Raw genomic sequence first — 9,224 nt, 5'->3', positions numbered from 1 at the left:
TAGGGGAAGGGGGGTGAAATCGGATAGCGGGTAAAAGTAGATAGCTTGCTATTTCACATTTCTCCTATACTGACTCGCTTCGATACGTTAGACAACACGGGCAGAGGCCGCTTAGTGTGCGTGCAAATGGCGGCCGGCGAAGTACGTCGTGTTACGTTGCCGTTGAGAAAAAAAGTAATCGAAGGTAATTGATGTAATATTTCTACTTATTTTATCTCGTATCAAATCACTATTGGTTTAATAATATGCATGATAATGATTTAAGTCGAAATAGTGACTATTTGCGTAATTATTTCTAATTTTATTTTTTAATTCGACCGTTAAACTATTGCGTATTTTTTTTCATTTGCAAAATCAAGGCCATTGGATAGAAGCAGACGGGGTGAAATCAGGTATCCGGTTTCCCCCCATCATTTATTATGTTACCGATTTAAAATTCCTTGTAACAGACGAGTTTAAAAATGCCGCGAAATTACTTCAACATAGATATGGTATTTGAGCAACAGGGATCATCATCTTTTACTGGACAAACGCAGGATTCTGATCAATTAAACGACTCTAGCTAGACACAAAACACCATCACCTCAGCCGTCTTGTTCTAAACATCAAGATTAATTCATTGTCACACCAAAAGATATAATGCCCGTTCCTCACATTTTGGAGAGAAAAAGGAAGCCATCAGCTCGCCGGGGTAAAACTGCCTATTATTAACTGAGTCTTCTTACAAAAACGAATTATTATAGAATAAAACTAAAGCACCATAAACACCTTCACTCAAGGGAAAAGGAAGAGAAAAAAAAACAAAAGTTGGTGAAAATACACACCATCAGAAACATAAAGAGAATGTAAATGAGAATGATACTGAATGTCTTATTTGTGTTGAAAAATAGTCGTATAAAATCTACAGATGCCTGGATTCAATGTACGGTTTGTCTGAAATGGGCCCACGAAGGTTGCACCGGGCGCACTTCAAAGGATTTTTTTTTATATATTGTTCCATCTGTATGTGTTGTTTTTCGTATGTGTTGACTGTAAATAATTAGTATCTGTTTCCACCCCACCATTAAAATTATGGTATCTGGTTTTACCCTTACACAAGGGGTGAAATCGGATTAACTAAATTTAAGCAAATGTTGATTGATCTCTTAAGTAATAACTTGATCTCGATAAGTTCGTGCCAAATGATAGTCAATTACTAGTTGATTTTGATATTAGATATTATTGAAATATATCCTAGTGTTATAATTAATTATGTTTTTTTTTTCTTAACTATCCGGTGTTACCCCAATCCTTATATAATTTCTATGATAATAAAGTTATTTTTTGTGTTTTACTAATTTTCGAATATTTTCCTATCGTTTCGTTCCAGTAACTGTATCGGCCTTCCTTATCATCATCCCAGCCTATATACGTCCCACTGCTGGGCACAGGCCTCCTCTCAGATCAAGAGGGCTTGGGCCATAGTTCCCACGCGCCTTCCTTATACTTCTTGTTAAATTTCATAATTTGTCAAAAAGAACAATAGATCTTGATTCCCACTTATGAAACATTTATGAATGCGAAAACTTGGAACCTTATTTTACGGTTGGAAGAAGCCTAAGCGTTTTATGTGAATTTTGAAGTGATAATTCCACGATTTCCCGAAGTCTCGATAAACCGGTAAAAGCATAACAAGGTGATAAGCTTTGTTTTCTTGAGGTAGGGAACCCAAAAAATGAGTAGAAGAATAATTATTATCATAATCTCAACTCTAGCCTTTAAACGTGCTATTGTTTGGTACAGTCTCCTCCCAGAATCCTCTTATTCTGGGAGGAGAGCTGTTTCTCAATGTTTCCATATAACTATCTCAGTGTACAGCTAGATTTCGTAGCCTACCAGTGTCGGAAATTAATGGTATCGAAAAATGACCAAACATGATATATAATGTTAACATTTATCATCCTAACGCCCAGAGTCCTTTATAAAGGACTTATTGTAATTTTAAATCAAACTATCATAAATGACATAAAGTTTGATGTTCATAAATCAAAAATTTGACTTGGGCGTTAGGAGGTTATGACGTAGAAAAAGTCAACGCCACCAAAATTATAAGTTAGGGGTTTAATGAAAGGGCCAGTAATGAAGTGCGGGCCGGCACGCCGGACTGATTGACGCAATGCCCCCGCCCGGGGGCGTCAATAAACCAAATGAGTATTTGTCCCTGATGAACGTGTACTGTACTATCCAGCCTTTTAATTGAAATGCAACTTACACGGTGAAAAGCGACAAGGTTGTGGGTGGGTCGGTGTTACTTGGAAACATGCATCCGTTTATCTAATCTAATCTCATGGGGGATTGTTTACGCGGTGTTGCTGTTTGCTGGAATGCAGTACCTATCGCCTCATAGCTAAACGGTTAGTACACATCCTGGTTTGTTTTTTTAGTGCGTATCTTTAAAACGTGGTACACATTTCGCCTTTCGAAGCACGTGCTTTGGTATCGTATTTGCCTAGCTGCATAGCTGTGCCGTCCCTCTCACTCGTATTAAATAATATAAGCGTCGGCGGGACGGTACGATACGAATTCCGATTTTCGAATTTCGTAGTAACCCTGCTGTACACGTGCGGGTGTGCAAGCTATGCGTGATGTCTTGGTTCTAAAAAAGTATGTTACCAAAGCGCACGTTTCAAAACGCTTGTGCGCTGCTTCAGCAAAAAGCTACATACATGCCAAACCATCAACTAACTACTTATATTTTGTCGTGAATACAAATAATAGATAAGTAATATACAGGATTTCACATTTTGATCGGTCAGTATGGGGATATTTGAAACTATAAGACATATACAAAAATCTGTTCTTAACCCTTTGAACGCTTTCATATTTGAATAAAGTGATCATTCATATTATTCACTAAAAGAAATTATATCATCATAATTTCATTCATTAAAACTATGTAAACTTATCATAAATGTTTTGAACATGAAACTACCGTGAGACTCACTCATATTATATAATGCCGATAATCACGTCTTAAATCGATTAGTTCGACATGTATGTATGTATGTCGGATTGAAACATTCGAGCTAACTCATTTAAGAAGTAATCCCGGTCTTATCATAAATGTATCATGAAAACCTTTTTTTTTGTCTAGTGAGGTATTTTCTAAAAGCCCTAACACTTGCCAAGTCCGGCCGCAATCCTGGCAAAGGGTCAAAAATCCGGACATGTCAGGATGAAAACTGACGTATGGCAACCCTAGGCGGGCAGCAAAGTGCGTGTTCTCTGCTCATTGAGCGGTGGAGACGCTCGCCGCACAGTGGTGACCTTGTAACACTACCATGGAGAATTGTACAGCGCCTCTACAAATAATTTACGCCGTCGCTATCGAGTACGGTCACTGTAAACTCATGGTAGTGGTACAGTGACCGTACTCGATAGCGACGGCGTAAATTAATTATAGAGGCGCTGTACGCCGTCGCTATCGAGTACGGTCACTGTAAACTCATGGTAGTGGTACTGGCAGCATAAAACACTCGCCCCATCGCTGCCTGCTCATGGCGTCCAGTTCGCTGCCTCGCACGTAGTCTCTAGTCGAGCCCTAAGACTAAGTACTACATAGTTAAGAGTAAGGTATTAGACGTATTAGATGATACTATACCGGAACATATAATTACACGTTCAAGGTGCTTACCGATCCCACTTGTACTGATTGTTAGTAATTTTTATAGGCATATCATCTGATAAACAATTGATTCGTAGAACCATTAGTTTCTGTTTCTAGCTAAATATAATTAATCATCGGACAGAAAATATTGTTTACTGTGTAAATAGATTTACTTTATTAATATTGCTAGATTCGTCATTAATATCTTCATTCATTATAGCTTAACTTTCCTCTACCTTCGAGTTCGCTCACTTGAGCCATTATCTTTGTATGGTATTCAGAGTATTCACTTAAATAATTAGGACAACAGTAGTCATTGGTTCTAAGAAAGGTGGCAATAACGACAGTCATAGTTGACCAGAGAGTAGTTTTCCTATAATTTATACGATTTCTCGCGTCAAACATTAATTCAAGTCTAATAGTTAACCAAATAATTTTCCTGTTTATATATCTAATATTTATTATATTCTAAACTTTAACCGCAGCTGGCGTACACAATCCGTAACCCGAATTAAAATCGGGGATTGATCTTAGGGAAAAACAGTGGTCTTCATTAATTCTATGGATTCTTAACTTATAGTGATGAACTTAACGATTTGTTATTATTGTTTAACTTGTACGACAAATACCCGTGCATGATTTCATGCCTCTAGACTTAGTGGTTAAGATTTTACAATTTTATATGGATACAATTTTTAACAAAAAAGTAAAACCGACTCCAAAAAAAAAAAAATAACAAAAAAATGGAACCGACTACAAAACCCTTAAAAAATATATTTTTAGGTACCTACTAGCTCGAAGTCGGTGCCTCAGCACGAGCCAGCAGGAATGGAAAAATAGTCGTCTACCTCACCTACATATTGGGTTTCAATCCATTCTGCTGGGTCGTGCTGAGACACTGACTTCGAGCTAGTAGGTACCTGTGCTAGAAAAATATTTTTAAGGGTATTTTTGTAGTCGGTTCCATTTTTAGTTATTTTTTTGTTAAAAAATTTCTTTATTTCTCACTTTTTAGTGATTCGGGGCCAAAGTACATCTCACAACGATTCCATTATGCCAAAACACGGCTTAGTTATGTACGTTATTTTATAACAGAGTTCCGTTGCCTACATCAGATCAGTTCGAAAGAATCATCAACTTAAAGCTCCTTCTTAGTCACTTATCTAGTATATTAATCATGATCGTTTATGGACGAGGGAGCATTACTTAGCTTTGACGAGTTCCATTGGTTATCTACGGTCTTCTTCATCAGGTCCAGTTTACCAAATGATACTTTCTGAATGTAAATGCTTAACTTAATGCTAAAAATGCCAAAATCGCCATAGGTGTGCCTATAAAATTTGAGGTTTGCCCTCGATTTCTCTAGGATTCCATAATCAGATCTTAACTTGGTTACAATAGGCCCACCTCAGAAGAGTACTCTTTCGAATAAAGAAAGAATTTTGAAAATCGGTCCACAATTGACTAATCGGTGAACATACATAAAAAAAATACAAACATTGGAACATAGAACCTCCTCCTTTTTTGAAGTCGGTTAAAAAATTAGTTTACGGTTTATTCCAGATGTCCAGCCACCCGATTAAGAGGATTTGTTAATTAAAATACCATTTGAAAATGATGAAAATTTGTGTTGAACTCTTGACTGAATTAGAATTATGAGTAGTTTTAAATTATAGCTCTAATTTATTTTATCGACAGGTCGTCAATTTTATACCTATGAGCTGTATATGTATAGTAGCTTTTTGTTGCGTTGATTGCACTTAAAACTTGTCAAGAGCTTTTAGGTCGAGGAAACGCATATCCATCTAAGCAATTCAAGCCGTGCGTGGGAGTTACAGCCCAATTTCTCTTACTCTGAGAGGTCTGTGCCCAGCAGTGGGACGTATATAGGGCGATGATGTATGTATGTATGTAGTTTTGTAACAATACACGGATAAGGTAATCGTACGACTGCTCGTTACTCTCTTTCCGAATAGTTGCCATATTTTTTAATTTTATTTAATTTTCTGTCATTAGCAATTGAGGTGATAGATTGTAATCTGGTGGGTGGGTATTAGCGTTTCGATTCTTGAACGTTTACCTTACAGAGGTACCGCATTATTTCAAGGATGTGATTTAAAAAAACCGGCCTAGAGCGTGTCGGATACGTCTAATATAGGGTTCCGTAGCCAATAGGAAAAGATAAATTGATATTTTGTATTATTGTGTGTACGGAATCTTCCAAATTTAGGTATATTTTATACCTTAGGCTGCTATTTACTCTTAGGGGCTGTTTCACCATCCATTGATTAGCGTTAACCGACGGTTAAATGTGATGCGTCTATTCGAACAAAACAAATAGAGACGGCATCACGCCTAACCGCCAGTTGACACTAATCAATGGATGATGAAACAGCCCCTTAAACTACTAATAATTCTTAAGCAATTTTAGCCGTTATAATTTTCCTTGTCTATTCAAATTACTACCATCCTGTTTTTTTTTTTTAATATTTCCATCCAACTGTTTAGATTAGAGGGAGGGGGAGGGGGACGCTAGATTTTAATGAGAATATGCACTTTATGAATATTTCGCAAACAGATCCCACTGTTGACGTGACTGATTTGTATATTTATGCCAAATTACAGCTTTCTAGTACACTAACGGTCTCTGAGCTTAGCCGCGGACGGACAGACATGGCAAAACTATTAGGGTTCCTAGTTGACTACGGAACCCTAAAAAGGCCCTTATGTTTATGAGCGCGTTGCTTTTGCGTAGTCCAGGAAGTACGTGATTCGGACAGAAAGCAATTCAAATTATTGATGTTGACGGTTGTAGTAAGCGCGCTTACAACGCAACGGCCTCTGTAGAAATGGTAACATTTAAAATAACATCACGCGACAGGTCAAGGCCTTCGCCATGAATTTGTAGGATATAAACAACCGGAGATGCCAACGACAAACCGAAAACAGGCCTACGTTTTAAGCCCGGTATAGACCAAAAAATCGTGCAAACTTGCATTACATTGCGAGGCCGTAAAGCCAACTAGTTTCTAGTGGTCAATGGAGCGCCGTAATGTAGTGCAACTTTTTACCTTGCAGTAACGATTTATCTTGTAGTGTAGATCAAAATGGGAATTTAGCGGACATACGTACATACATCACGTTTTACAGTTTCGCGCGCAACTTAAACGGTTACCTATTACGGACCGTAAAAACGTACATATTCTGTCATTGCTCTTTAATATTATTTAAAATTCTTCGACACCTTTATACCTTTCCGAGCGATTCAGCTACTTAGCTGAAGGCAGCCAACATCGTTTGCGGTCAAGCGCCAATCTCCTTCTGGCATCTCCTTCTACCTCATCCAAGATCTACTCCAAATCCTTTTCTGTGCATGCGGCTTGGCTGTGGAATCGGTTGCCGATCGCCGTCCGACAATCTTCCTTCGTATACTCGTTCAGGGAGACATAGAAGAAGATATTGCTCACACTTTAGTTCCTTGATTCTAGGCTCTCATCACCCCTTCTTATTATGTGGCCAAAATATGAAAGGATTCGTTGGTGACATATCGTGGACAGACGAGTTTTAATCTTGAGCTGTGAGAGAATCGACGCATTTGTTCGCTTGGCCGTCCAAGGTATCCTCATCATTCGTCTCCAGCACCACATCTCCAAAGCACAGCTATATATATATATATATAGCTAAAGCAGTAGGGAAGCTACGAACAAATCGATCGAAACGAACACACTCACACAGACGCGCGCTCTACACGGCCTCTAAGGGGGTCTCGCGACAGCACCGCGACTGCAGTACCGCGAGACCCCCTTAGAGGCCGTGTAGAGCGCGCGTCTGTGTGAGTGTGTTCGTTTCGATCGATTTGTTCGTAGCTTCCCTACTGCTTTAGCTTATATATATACTGTGTCCTAAGCATCTATCCTCTGCCTCTCTCGAGCCATCGTCCACGACTCAACGCCATACAGAAAAATTGGGAATATCAGAGCACGTACCAACCGGATCTTGGTGTTAATAGTGATTCCCTTCTTTTTCCATATTTTGTTTTGGCGGGTCATAGCGTCCTTGGTCATACCAATGCGTCTTTTTATCTCCGGTACACAGCTTCCATCCTTGTTAACTTGTGCGCCCAGGTAGATGTACTGTAATTATCCTTTATACTTGTGTTATTATGTATTGTATTTAAATGTGTGTACATATTTATTTATTTTATATTTAGTTACAGATATTGGAATGTATTATATATTGTATATATTTAGGTATTTGGGGGTTACATATGCATTACATATAAATGTTTTGCTCTATTTGTCGATCCTTGTTTTTTTTATTGCTCTTCTCTACCACTCAATGGTTGATTGGCAGACGTCCCTTCAGATATAAGTCCGTCTTTGTACTTAACACTATTTTTACCTTTTCGTACAATAAGGTGTATAAACAAACTATTAAACATTATTATGTATGATTTTGTCCATTTCGTTGCTGCGTGCATGATTAAGAAATGCATTATATTTATATTTCGTGTATGCGTACGCTGCCTCACCTATTGAAGGCGGCAATAATTAGACTTATTGTTTCACTCGGTTCTATAGGTCGAAGGTAGGTGTATTTTAATAGTACATTGTGTCTTAATCTGTCATCTCCCAGGATAACACGATCAAAGGAATTTGGGCACAAATTTGTGCCTCTGGGAGAGGACAGGTTAAGGGCGGTAAATAAGGAATTACGAACGAGAGTCTATTAGAACTTAGGCTTTAATGAGTCGATGTTCATAATTCTAGTACCGCCCGTGCGACATACAATGTTTTTCATCACATTTGCTAGTAAAATTTTATATTTGCAATAGAAAAAATATAATTCTTCCAAATATTGGCGATACCTTAGGCTGTGCTCTTGGCAGCGCCGCCCTCTATCTCCCTCAGCATGCGCCGCAACGTGCGTGTGCATGTAGACCATGTAGTCCTGCAGCAGGAGCGCGCGCACGGGCACGGCGCAGCGCCATCAGTACGGGCACTGACTCATTTACCGACCACGAGTTTCATGACAAGCACATTAAGGTCGAGGGTTTTATTTGGGGGGGTTGCAACCAAGGTAGCCTGCATGTTATGACACTGTTTACGAACAAGTGTGATGAAATAGTACATTGTGTCTTAAGGGCGGTAAATAAGGAATTACGAACGAGAGTCTATTAGAAGCCCGAAGTCGAAGACTGAGGGCTTTAATGAGTCGATGTTCGTAATTCTAGTACCGCCCGTGCGACATATAATGTTTTTCATCACAGCAGCGAGCAGCGAGTAAAATTTTATATTTCTAAAAGAAAAAAATATAATTGTTCCAAATATTGGCGATACCTTAGGCTGTGCTCTTGGCAGCGCTGCATGCCCTCCCCCTTCCGCAGCATGTGCCTGAGCCGCGTGTGGTCCTGCTGCAGCGCGCGCCGCAGCATCAGTACGGGCACGGACTCATTTACCGACCTTGGGCTTCATGACAACAAAATGAGTACGGGCAATGACTCATTTACCGACCACGGGCTTCATGACAAGCACATTAAGGTCGAGGGTTTTATTTGGGGGGTTGCAAGCAAGGTAGC

The 9,224-nt window shown here is 39.1% G+C and overlaps 1 long non-coding RNA gene across 2 annotated transcripts in view; it reads right to left on the bottom strand.

Moving 5' to 3' along the window:
- LOC141443995 (uncharacterized) overlaps window positions 1-9,224 on the bottom strand; it is a 33,617-nt gene that overhangs the window by 9,028 nt on the left and 15,365 nt on the right. The window lies entirely within an intron of this gene.

This window comes from Choristoneura fumiferana, chromosome 2, assembly GCF_025370935.1.
Source record: "Choristoneura fumiferana chromosome 2, NRCan_CFum_1, whole genome shotgun sequence".
NCBI classification, from domain to species: Eukaryota; Metazoa; Arthropoda; class Insecta; order Lepidoptera; family Tortricidae; genus Choristoneura; species Choristoneura fumiferana.
This window is presented reverse-complemented; position numbering and strand designations above follow the sequence as displayed.